The following is a 12500-nucleotide window of genomic DNA, read 5'->3' as shown; positions in this document are numbered from 1 at the left end:
TTTTTGTGGTGCAAAGGAGCCTTATTAAACGGGCAATAGCAACAAAATGGCCGATCGCGGTAAAAAAGAATGTTGCTCAGTTGTTCCGGCTTTGTTTACTTCCGTGTCTACAACGTGGCTTCCGCCACGGCTTCCTCCAAAGATCGTCAATTTAAGGTAAAAAAAATGCTGGCATGGGGATGAAAAACAATGTTTTAATCTCAGGCAGTCAATGTGTTAATAGGAACCAGCAGGCTGAGAGAGAATCCCGGAAGAGAGCTTTAATTCCAGCACCGGTTACTGAGCCATGGGAACAAACACAGAAGCACCCGGGAGGAAGTGGACTTAGAAAGGGGAGGAGCCAAACCGACTTCCTGCTTCTTTCTTTTTGTCCTTTTTTTTAAAAAACCAAATGGGTTCCCAGATTGAGAGTGTGTTTGCTTAAACAAAAGTTGTCAAAATAGTTGTTTGAAGGCATTATTACTATTCTGTTGCATTGTGCAGTGGTCTGCCTCTTTAATTTGTTTATTTTTTTTGCATTGGATTTCTGCCTCCTTGGAAACAACCCTCTAGGACATCTCCACGTGTTTTGTTTGTGTGGCACACTGCATATTTTTTTGACACAGTTCTTTGTGGGGACAGAAGCCCTCGCTCTCTCAGATGTTATAAAGGACGATTTTAAAGGGATGGTTCCACCGCGGCCTCCAGCCTAAATCAGGCTGGTTCTGGTCCGGTGCGTCTCAGGAGCAAGACAGTGCCTTCATAACTGAATGAAGAAGGCACTGGGAACAAACTGGGAGCCTATTTCTTTAAAGGTAGCTCTCCGCCGCACCAACGCCGGCGGCGGCAGTAAGTGATGGAAAGCGTCTGTTGCCTAAAATCTGCTGTTGAATGGGCGGCGGGTACACTGTCGCGAAAGCCGTCTGAGTATGCTCAGTCAAGCCATAGGCTATTTTTTGCATGTCTGTCGGTGTCGGCCCTCAGGTGCATTCAGCAACTTGTTTTTTACCCACCTTCCAACCGACTGATCTCCCGACTTTACATTACATCACAGTCATTTAGCAGACACTTTTATCCAAAGCGACTTACAATAAGTGCATTCAACATAGGTAGGGAACGGAACTACTAATCACCAGAAGCATTAAGTGCATTCTCTTCTAAAACAAGCAACTAAGAGTATACCTAGCGCTAAGGTAAAAGTGCAATATATCAGTTACCTACTTTCTTAAACAGATGAGACAAATAGGAAAATGAGCAAGAGCTACAACAAATAAGAGTATCAAATAAACAAGATCCAATAAAACAAGAGCTCGTACAACTAATTAACAACAAGTAGGCAAGGCTAAGAGGAAGGGTCAGGGTAGTGTTTCCTGAAGAGGTGGGTTTTCAGCCTGCCGACTTCATTCGACTGCCACTCTGTAGTAATCTGTAGTATGTCTGTTTGGTGGAGAGCTACCTTAACATGGAACAGGGTGCAAGGCAAAAAATTACCTGACGAAGATGTGATCTGACATATCACGCTGGGCAAGACCTAGTCGATCGAGTGTCTAAAACGGAAGTACCGGAATTTGGTGGAAGTATACACCGCCCAAGGACATGACGTTGACACTTTACAAATCTGTTTACGTTCTCCGTGAATGAAACGAGTGATTGGTCGAAAAATATCGTTTCCGGGGGAAATGCATACGACGGAAGTCGTCCCCCCCCCCCCCCAGACACTCTCTGCACCAGGCTTTTCTCCTGAAGGCTGGGAACGAGGCTATTTCCACATTAAAGAAAAAGGCTACAATCATCTGCGGCGTTCCAGTGCCGCCTTCATTCAGCCATAAAGGAGGAGTTGGAACAGGCTACTGTCGACTGGGAGGGGTTAGGGGAGGGGCCGGGGGTGGGGTGGGTTGGGGGGGCATGCATTTAAAAAAAACAAAAACAACTGGTAGTATGTTTAAGATTAAATTATGTGTTTTGTGTTCTGTTCCAGCAGCCACAGTATGAATAAGCTCTCTATAAATATATACACATATATCTCTATGAAAATAAAATAAAAAACGCTTGTTTAAGAAAAAATTAAGTCGGAAAAAAACTGCTGTAGGATTATGTTTACAATATCCAGGTCACGTTTCTGAACCCGCTCTTTAAGACAAAAAAACAAACAAAAACTGCAATCGGAAGTAAAAATCGGACAAAAATGGAAAACTATCAACTTGGCCACAATTTGTTGCACAAAACGGTATCGTCTCACAAACCAGACTGTTGCCTCCCACAATGTTTAAATGTTTCCATCATACAGTCTGGAGCAACGGAAGCTCTGAAAATTATCCGGGAGTAAAGAGGATCCTGAATTTCAGGAGGTGTAGTTCAGACTCTATATAACATTCAGGAGGTGTAGTTCCAGACTCTATATAACATTCAGGAGATGTAGTTCCAGACTCTATATAACATTCAGGAGGTGTAGTTCCAGACTCTATATAACATTCAGGAGGTGTAGTTCCAGACTCTATATAACATTCAGGAGATGTAGTTCTAGACTCTAACATTCAGGAGATGTAGTTCTAGACTCTATATAACATTCAGGAGATGTAGTTCTAGACTCTATATAGCATTCAGGAGGTGTAGTTCCAGACTCTATATAACATTCAGGAGGTGTAGTTCCAGACTCTATATATCATTCAGGAGGTGTAGTTCCAGACTCTATATAACATTCAGGAGGTGTAGTTCCAGACTCTATATAACATTCAGGAGGTGTAGTTCTAGACTCTATATAACATTCAGGAGGTGTAGTTCCAGACTATATATATATAACATTCAGGAGGTGTAGTTCTAGACTCTATATAGCATTCAGGAGGTGTAGTTCCAGACTCTATATAGCATTCAGGAGGTGTAGTTCCAGACTCTATGTAACATTCAGGAGGTGTAGTTCCAGACTCTATGTAACATTCAGGAGGTGTAGTTCTAGACTCTATATAACATTCAGGAGGTGTAGTTCCAGACTCTATAACATTCAGGAGGTGTAGTTCCAGACTCTATATAACATTCAGGAGGTGTAGTTCCAGACTCTATATAACATTCAGGAGGTGTAGTTCCAGACTCTATATAACATTCAGGAGGTGTAGTTCCAGACTCTATAACATTCAGGAGGTGTAGTTCCAGACTCTATAACATTCAGGAGGTGTAGTTCCAGACTCTATATAACATTCAGGAGGTGTAGTTCAGACTCTATATAGCATTCAGGAGGTGTAGTTCCAGACTCTATAACATTCAGGAGGTGTAGTTCCAGACTCTATATAACATTCAGGAGGTGTAGTTCCAGACTCTATAACATTCAGGAGGTGTAGTTCCAGACTCTATATAACATTCAGGAGGTGTAGTTCCAGACTCTATAACATTCAGGAGGTGTAGTTCCAGACTCTATATAACATTCAGGAGGTGTAGTTCCAGACTCTATATAACATTCAGGAGGTGTAGTTCCAGACTCTATATAGCATTCAGGAGGTGTAGTTCCAGACTCTATAACATTCAGGAGGTGTTGTTCCAGACTCTATATAACATTCAGGAGATGTAGTTCCAGACTCTATATAACATTCAGGAGGTGTAGTTCCAGACTCTATAACATTCAGGAGGTGTTGTTCCAGACTATATAACATTCAGGAGGTGTAGTTCCAGACTCTATATAACATTCAGGAGGTGTAGTTCCAGACTCTATATAACATTCAGGAGGTGTAGTCCCAGACTCTTATGTACTTTAGCATTGGGATATTGTGGAATAGTTGTCTGGCTGTGTGAGACTACACAACAAACGTACAGCGTACACATCTGGCCTCGTTTCAGGTATTTCCCTGGGAATCCAATACTCAGGTAATCTGGAATGTATGTCCATAATATACGAATAATATCTGCAGCTTGACAGAGAAGAGTTTCAATTGGTGGTCATACTGTATCATTTTTATTCCAATTAACCTCCCCCTCCCTCCATTCCAAACTGCCCCCAAAAACATTCCACGTTTTAGATCACCACCACGCACCGAAAATAGCCGATCTACAAGTGAGCTTGTAGATACGCTCCCTTCATGCTGTTTCACAAATCACAGATTAGAATTTGGCCTGACAAAATGTTTTTAATAAAACGTTTTTATTTTTGCTTTATTCCATTCCATTAAAAAAATAATTCAACCGGCCACAATTCACGAATGTGAGCAATGAGCATAAAACAGTGATGTTGTGGTTAAGGCTGTGGTATCTGGACTCTGTCATTCCATTGAGTTAGAACCATATCTAAAAATGCTCAAATTTAACGTTGTGGTACGCTCTGCCATTCAACTTGAGAACGATATCTAAAACCATATTATTTATAGTTGCAGTTATAGTGCTATCAGTTAGGTGTGGCCGGCCCATTATACTTTGTTTAAAGGTAGGGTAAGTGATTTTTTGGTTAAAATAAGTGTTAAATAGCTCTATATTCTGATAGTACTCATTGCTATAGAGTGTTTGTTCAGTAAAAGAAGTCTCCTTGTCTCTCCACCTCTTTATAAAACAGAAAATGCATTTTCGTTTCATTTCCAATTTTATCCAATCAGGATAGAGAACTCAATCAGGATATAGATTAAACAAGTGAAATTGGAAGTGATGACACTAAGAAATGAGCAGGCAAAATTGGAACTGGAACACTATAAAAATGAAGCTTAAAAATTGGTACTTTCTCCTGATTGGCTGAGATTTTGGCACCTACCGGAAAATGTATTTTCTGTTTATTAAAGAGCTGGAGAGACAGGGAGACTCCTGTTACTGAACAAACACTCTATAGCAATGATTACTATCAGAATATAGTGCTTTAACCTTTCAATAAAATACTTTTTGTTTTAACCAAAAAAAAATATCACTTACCCTACCTTTAAATGACAAAGATGACTTAGTTTCAGTTGAACGTGGTCATGTGTTGTAGTTAGACAGAGGGGACCGTACCTATGTTCCCCAGGTTCATAGGACCTAACCTAAACCTAACCCTAACCATAACCTTAGTGGGGGAACATAGGTCCGGGGAACATAGGTATGACCCCGGACAGAGTATAACCTGAGCAGGTATTATTATTCTAGGGACCAGACACACACACTGTGAGGAGAGGAGAGCCACACTGTGAGGAGAGGAGAACACAGCTGAGAGAGGGCGGGAAGTTAAAGTCATAAATTCAGCTTCATTTCATGGCTGTCGGGCAGAAACCTCTTTATCTCCATATTTTAACCGTTTGTGTTTTTTCTTACTTGATCACACTACAGTGTCACACAAAAGCATCAAAAGTAGCAGATCTGCAGGCGCAGTTTGAGCTTGTAGATCTGCTGCTTCTGCTATTTTCTTTATTTGAATCCTGAAAAGTAACAGTTTTGGAGGTTTCCACCCGACAGAGACGCTTTGTAATCCGTAAACCAATGACGGGGGTCGAAAATAGCCGATCCTACCAGCTCACGAGTCGGCGTAACGCCACAACGTTTTGAGCTTGTAGATTTGCGACTTTCAGACGCCTGACACTGTTGTACGATGAAGTATTATATCAGGCTTAAAAGCGAGTGTTTGGAATGGTTCCGGGGGGAGGGGCTCCCATTGTCACATTGTCACATTATTATTGTGGATGACACCACATTGAGGAGAGTTGAGCTCTACTATATGTGACTGTAGTTGAGGTCCCAACCTAAAGACTGTTGTGATAACTGCAGATTAAACTGTGATCAGTGCAATTCCATTGAAAGACCTGAGGTAAAAGTGCAATATATCAGCTATACCTACTTTCATAAACAGATGAGACAAATGGGAAACTCAAATGAGCAAGAGCTAAAACAAATAAGTGCATCGAATAAACAAGATCCAATAAAACAAGAGCTCGTACAACTAGTTAACAACAAGTAGGCAAGGCGAAGAGGAAGGGTAGATTCATTTTCATTTTCCAAAGAAATGATCAAAATGAAATGAAAAAGGTCATTGTAAAAACACGGCCCCCTCACACATTAGAGGACATTATCAGTCACCTCACTAGCCTTCCTGCTTTCCTGTATAGAGGGGCGGGTTTAATATCAGCGCGGAGAGAATGCGCCTGGTCCCATTGGTTCACCGATCTGTCCGTCAGCCCCCGCCCCCGTCAACACAACATTACGAGCGACGCCCACTGCACTCTGGTTGGTTGGGGAAATGAAACACTCCCTATACCGGGTCAAGGACCGGGTACACCGACGTGCTGGTCCAGGCTTTTATTTTTTAGCAAAACTAAAACAATAAAAGCCTCGAGATCGAGGCTATCAGTCACCAGAACCAAGGACGGGTGTGAAAAGGATTTTAAAAAAAAAGACAAAGCTTAAGCTTTACCTCATTTCCATTGTGGTGTCTGTGTGTTAGCAGAATCATAGAGAAAGATATAATCAACCATAAATACATTCATACATTTTTAATGGACTAAACAAGTAAAATATCAAAGAACAACATGGCCACTGTAAAAGGAACGTGTTCCAACTCAAATAATAAATGGTTATAATGACGTCCAGCTGCTTTGAAGTGAACCATAGAGCTACAATAATGAGGCTTAAGGCTTGCAGGCAGTGGTGGAAAAAGTACTCAAATGTTTTTACTTAAGTAAAGGTATCAATACTGCAATGTAGAAGTACTCTGTTACAAGTGCAAGTCCGGAATTCAAAATTTGCTTGAGTAAAAGTACAAAAGTATTGGTATCAAAATGTACTTAAAGTACCAAAAGTAAAAGTACAAAAATGTTTGAAAATAGCAGATTTACAAGCTCACAACAGTGTTGTGGGCTTGTAGATCGTCTATTTTCAAATAGCCTATGTATCAAATAGGGCTGAAGTGGTTAATGTATGTTTTATAATATAATAATGTATATCTGCAAAGTAACTAGTAACTAAACTTTTCAAATAATTGTAGTGGAGTAAAAGTACAATATTTGCCTCTGAGATGTAGCGGAGTAGAAGTAAAAGTATAGACAATTGGGAATACTGCAGTAAAGTAAAAGTACCTAAAAATTGTACTTAATGTGATACTCTCTCCTCCACTCTGAGCCACTTGATGGTAATACAATGAACAGGGAGAAGATGTGTTCTGGGGTGAAGTTTAAGGATCAACCTTACCTAACTCATTTTTTTAATTCTTATTAAGGATCTTTAGGATGCTGGTGATGTGCAGGCGTTCATGGGATGCGCAGAACCCAGTGAATCCAATAACATAATATTCCTTTATTAAAGGGCAAGACCACTTTGGTAGAGGTTTGGGTTGTGTAGTTACCTTGCCATGATGTAACTCCAAAGGTGGACAATAAATCTAAAATAATTGCTCCATTGATTAGAAATGAATCATTCAAAATGCTTCTGAAGGTTTTAGGTGAGTACAACAGTCACATGTCAACATCTTCATTAAGGCCTTAAAGGTTGTAAACTTTCTAGGGTGTGGATCCAAAAGAACTCTGTCTCTGGCATAATAATAATTTTCACTGTTCTTTAGATGAGACTGTATGACATTTAAATCTAGTCTGTTCCAGTTCTGTTCTATAGGCTTCATGTAAATAAAAACAGACATACATTTTGACCACATTATTTCACTGTCCTGTCAGTTGATACATGGACATGGCACATGCATTCTCAATAAATCCTGTTTTGTGTGTGTGTGTGTGTGTGTGTGTGTGTGTGTGTGTGTGTGTGTGTGTGTGTGTGTGTGTGTGTGTGTGTGTGTGTGTGTGTGTGTGTGTGTGTGTGTGTGTGTGTGTGTGTGTGTGTGTGTGTGTGTGTGTGTGTGTGTGTGTGTGTGTGTCAGAGTCCACATGTGTGCTGCATGCATGTGTGTGAGAGCGAGAGACAGGAGCAAGCGAGAGAGAGGAAGACTAGAGACAACTACAACACAATGTAAAACACACTGATACAGATATGTTCATGAAACATCAATGTAAAGTACATGAATACACTGTAACAACATGTTTCCTCTCTCTCTCTGTGCTCACATAACCTCGCTTCACCAGGCTTTCTGTCCTCACAGGATTGAATACTCAGTGACTCCTCCTCAGCTCTGTAGACACTCCTTACTGTATGATAGAACTTTATGTGTTTATTCACAGTCCACCATTTTGACAGATGGTCAGACACAGAGAACTGAACAGCATGGACTCCATTTTGACACGTTGGATTCAAGTTTAAAGATTAATATAGGGTAAGTGTTTTAATCACTTTACTAGAACTATAATGTCTCTAGTCTGGTATATAGTTGATTGTAGGATGTTTATACAATGACTCGGTCATAAAAGTTGAATATACAAACAATGAAGTATCGCTTTTGTTTTTTGAAGATATTTTTTGGGGTCTTTGTGGCCTTTATTTATAGTTTTCAGTAGAGACAGACAGACAGACAGACAGACAGACAGGAAACAGGGAGAGAGAGACATGCAGCAAAGATCGTAGGGAACGGGACTCGAACCCGCGATTCGCTGTCAGGCTACCCGGACCACTGCGCCAGCCGTCTGGTCCGAAGCATTGCTTCTTAATTATTCTTCTGCCTGCTCATTACGTCATGACATACTATGAGCGAATGGGGAATTCCCTTAGTTGACCCTTTGAAGGTGCAAACAAAGGTGCTTATTGGTAAAAAACCCAGATGTGTGTCGCAAAGAATTACCCCTCCCTCGCCCCAGCCCCCCCATCACCCTCACCCCCACCTCTCTCTCTCTCTCTCTCTCTCTCTCTCTCTCTCTCTCTCTCTCTGTCTGTCTGTCTGTCTGTCTGTCTGTCTGTCTGTCTGTCTGTCTGTCTGTCTGTCTGTCTGTCTGTCTGTCTGTCTGTCTGTCTCTTTCTCTCTCTAATGATATCAACACCTCATACGTAGCAGACAGAGCAGAACATACAGGGCTGAATTAACTGTTTGTGGGCTGTTCGCATGTTGGGGAAAAGTCAGACAGGCAGTCTCCACAGCAGTTTACTGTAAACCATGTGACCACAGAGGAAGTTGGTCATTTGCTGCTTTGTGTTTCTCTCCCTCTCTCCTTGGCAGTGTTGGGCTTTTTACTTTTAAAAAGTAACTAGTTATAGTTACTGCTCTCAAAAACTAGTTACTTTACTAGTTACTAAATTATAAATGTACAAAAAAAAAAAAATGTTGTGAAAATCAGATAAAACTGTATAGTGAGGTGAACACAATGCTGCATGGCAACATTTAACTTGGAAACCAGTTGTTACATAACACCACCCCTGTGTGTGTGTGTGTGTGTGTGTGTGTGTGTGTGTGTGTGTGTGTGTGTGTGTGTGTGTGTGTGTGTGTGTGTGTGTGTGTGTGTGTGTGTGTGAGAGCGAGTTGTTTTTTGTTCCCTGAAGAAAAGAGGGGTGAAGTCATCATACGGTGGTGAATGTGTCTGCGGTAGACAGCATGTGTGTATTTTCCCCGGGAGGCAAGACCCGCCCAACTCTGTCTCTGATTGGCTTACCCTGAAATTGTACCCTACGTTAACCAATCATCACTCCTCTCTGCCATTCTACTGTGTGACATGCTGCTTTGGCTCATGTTACCGTGTAACATGCTGCTTTGGCTCATGTTACTGTGTGAGTACATGACCTGAGTACATGACCTGTAGGTTAGATCAGTGGTTTCCTAACCTGTGGGGCCCACATTATGTTGGGGGCAGAGGTCGCGTTAGTCCGATAATTGCCGGTTTTGACAGATTTTTTATGACAAAGACCGGAAAAAATAAATCTCCCCGGACATCCTGACCGGTTGATAAATGACACAGCAGTTCATTAATTATCACCGCAAATCAGACACATTTCAAATCCTCTGCTTTGCAAGCTCGCGCTCTCTCTCTCTCTCTCTCTCTCGTGCTCGCCCTCTCGGTCTTTCTTTCTCTCTCTCAACAGCGTGCGTGTGTGTTTCTGGGAGAGAGAGAGAGAGAGAGAGAGAGAGAGAGAGAGAGAGAGAGAGAGAGAGAGAGAGAGAGAGAGAGAGAGAGAGAGAGAGAGAGAGAGAGAGAGAGAGAGAGAGAGAGAGAAAGAAAGAGTTTGTCACGCGCTGTTAAGTTACACCTATTTCCTATTAATAATAACCAGTGTAAAATGTGCTGCATTGAGCGGTAAATGGGAGACACTTTATTGTGAAGGTACAACCGGAAAAAGAGAGTTGTTATTGCTGCTGCGTAGTTGTTGCTGCTGCTGCGTAGAGACTGCGGTCTCGGCAGTCAGACAGAGACCGCGCGGTCCGGTTACAAGTTACATTATATAAAGTTGTGTATTTAACAGTCAGTCACACACAAGTTGTATCATTACGAGTTAGAATACATCACAGATACTAGGCTACTACAAGGGCACTTGTGAGTAAAGTTGGCAAGTTGCCCTACTACAGTTTAACAACAGTGCAGGTTGAAGATGAAACATCCAACACAGATGCGTAAATACACTCCACAACAGCTATAGGCTACTGCAACTATGGCATCGAGGTGAAACACCACGTTAATCATAATCGTGGACCTATTTTTAACTCTATGAGGTGTTGACACGTTAAAACGTTACCACTTTGAACTGAACAGCTCTATGAGGAGACCACAAGATTCTCACAACTCATCAACTTTCCCACGGCTGTCCCAACTAGACGCACGGACGATATCCACTGTCTAACTATACAGTATAACCTCCTGTGAGTGAGTAGTGGTCTATCATTTATTGCCCTAACAGGTCAGCTGAGCCACCATGTTATGAAGGATTCATCTGAAATGCCCAATTTTGTGCAGTGCCCTTTGATTAGAAAATGCATTCAAACGCAATTGATTATTGAGAAACCATTATGCACGCAGCATCCGCAAATGGTAATGTAGGTAATTAATGTATTTGCGTAAGATGACCCTGCTATATAAAATGTGTATATTATGATGGTTCATGTTCAAATAGCTCAATCCAAAATATAATGCTGTAGGCCTAAGTGTTAGGCTGTATTTACGCACCTACTTGTCATTAATGCATAAAAATAATTATGACTGTTATTTTTGTCAGATGTCCGATAAATTTGAATCCTTCCGGACATTGGGACCGGCAGATTAAAATCCTAGCGCGACCCCTGGTTGGGGGTCCCCAGATGATTAGCTTAATGTGTAACATTGTTTTCTCTCTCATCAGTAAACACACCAACATACAGTAGAAGTGTATACAGGGTATCTGCACATTTATAAAGTTACAATTTAATGACTTTTTAATACCAAATTGGCCAAATTGTCAAATATTTGTATATTCCAGACGAAAGAGGCAAACATCGGCAAACGTTGTGAAAATAGCAGATCTACAAGCTCACAACGACTCGTTGCACAATATTTATCTGTGGAACCGAGTCAAACCAAATTGAATACCTACAATTCCAAGTGATTGTAAGGGTGGGGGTGGGGGGGGGGGGGTCCCCGGTCCCCAGTTCAAATATGATTATGTGACTAGTGTGACGTGAAGATTATTGCAGGGTATGAGATTTTAAACAATACACTGTAGTTCGGCGCGCCTCCGCGCAAGTGGAGCTTACTATGAAACCGTGCTCGGGTTGTGTCTCTGTCTGTCTCTCTGTGTGCACTGCCTGTGTGCAGCTCCTCTGAGAGAAGTAAATGTCCAATTTAGACGTACCATACATCAAATGAAAGGTCTTTGAAAACTGAACACACCTGTCAAGGTTGCGTTTAAGCCCGCCCCTTCCCCCGGAAGCCACGCCCCGGAGAAGGCTCCCAAAAACTCCCCATTGAAACCCCATGTTAAATGAAAAGTGCCCGAATCGCTCCGAAACTTTTTCTACCCCCCCTAAGTGGGGGTCTACGAACAAATACTTCGGCCTCGGATTTTGGCTCCGCCCCCCGGAAGTGGGTGAAACAGGCACTTCAAACACTTTGTTGAATTGTTCAAAAACATTCAAAGTTTTTTTTTGGTGAATTTGTATTTTTCTAAGATGCTCCTTTTAACGCAGATTTTTTTGTATTTAAAAAAAAATAATTATTGGTTACTTTTTTATTTATTTATTTTTTCATATTTTTTTTATTTTTTTTGCGTTCGCTTCCCGCGTTCGCGCGTCTTACTTGTCTCTCTAGTCTGGTGTTAAGAATTGCTGGTGCAATCATAACTGCTGTGTCACAATGCACACCACAGCTCTCTGTGGATTCCTCTATAGGAAGCATGTCTTCAAATCACTGTTTAGTTCTGCCTGGAATATAGACGGTGATAGAAAGATCATGCTTGACTGGTCTGTGTGTGTGTGTGTGTGTGTGTGTGTGTGTGTGTGTGTGTGTGTGTGTGTGTGTGTGTGTGTGTGTGTGTGTGTATGTGTGTGTGTGTGTGTGTGTGTGTGTGTGTGTGTGTGTGTGTGTGTGTGTGTGTGTGTGTGTGTGCGTGCGTGCGTGCGTGCGTGCGTGCGTGCGTGCGTGCGCGCGCCTGTGGAGAGGAGTGAGTGTTTCCTGTGTATGTTTGCACCAGGGAGACAAAGGCGAGACCCGCCCAGCTCTGCCTCAGATTGTCTTACCATGATATCTGACCCTATACCT

At 41.8% G+C, this 12500-nt stretch overlaps 2 protein-coding genes and 1 long non-coding RNA gene across 3 annotated transcripts in view; 2 read left to right on the top strand and 1 right to left on the bottom strand.

The window, feature by feature from the left end:
- Nucleotides 1–12500, top strand: part of LOC308095009 (NACHT, LRR and PYD domains-containing protein 3-like) — a 137375-nt gene that overhangs the window by 71067 nt on the left and 53808 nt on the right. The gene's annotated exons all lie outside the window — the stretch shown is intronic.
- On the bottom strand, nt 2082–3931 carry LOC308095052. The gene is made up of 3 exons (XR_013934024.1): nt 3718–3931; nt 3192–3225; nt 2082–2339 (listed from the first exon to the last, which is right to left on the bottom strand). It is a non-coding gene; the product is annotated as an uncharacterized lncRNA (long non-coding RNA).
- LOC308094995 (uncharacterized protein) overlaps nt 8083–12500 on the top strand; it is a 793896-nt gene continuing 789478 nt past the window's right edge. Inside the window, exon 1 of the mRNA XM_080441835.1 lies at nt 8083–8167. The gene's annotated coding sequence lies outside the window, so the exon portion shown is untranslated. The remainder of the gene's footprint in view (nt 8168–12500) is intronic.

The sequence above is a fragment of the Gymnoscopelus braueri genome (assembly GCF_963280865.1).
Source record: "Gymnoscopelus braueri genome assembly, chromosome: 11".
Taxonomy (NCBI): Eukaryota; Metazoa; Chordata; class Actinopteri; order Myctophiformes; family Myctophidae; genus Gymnoscopelus; species Gymnoscopelus braueri.
This window is presented reverse-complemented; position numbering and strand designations above follow the sequence as displayed.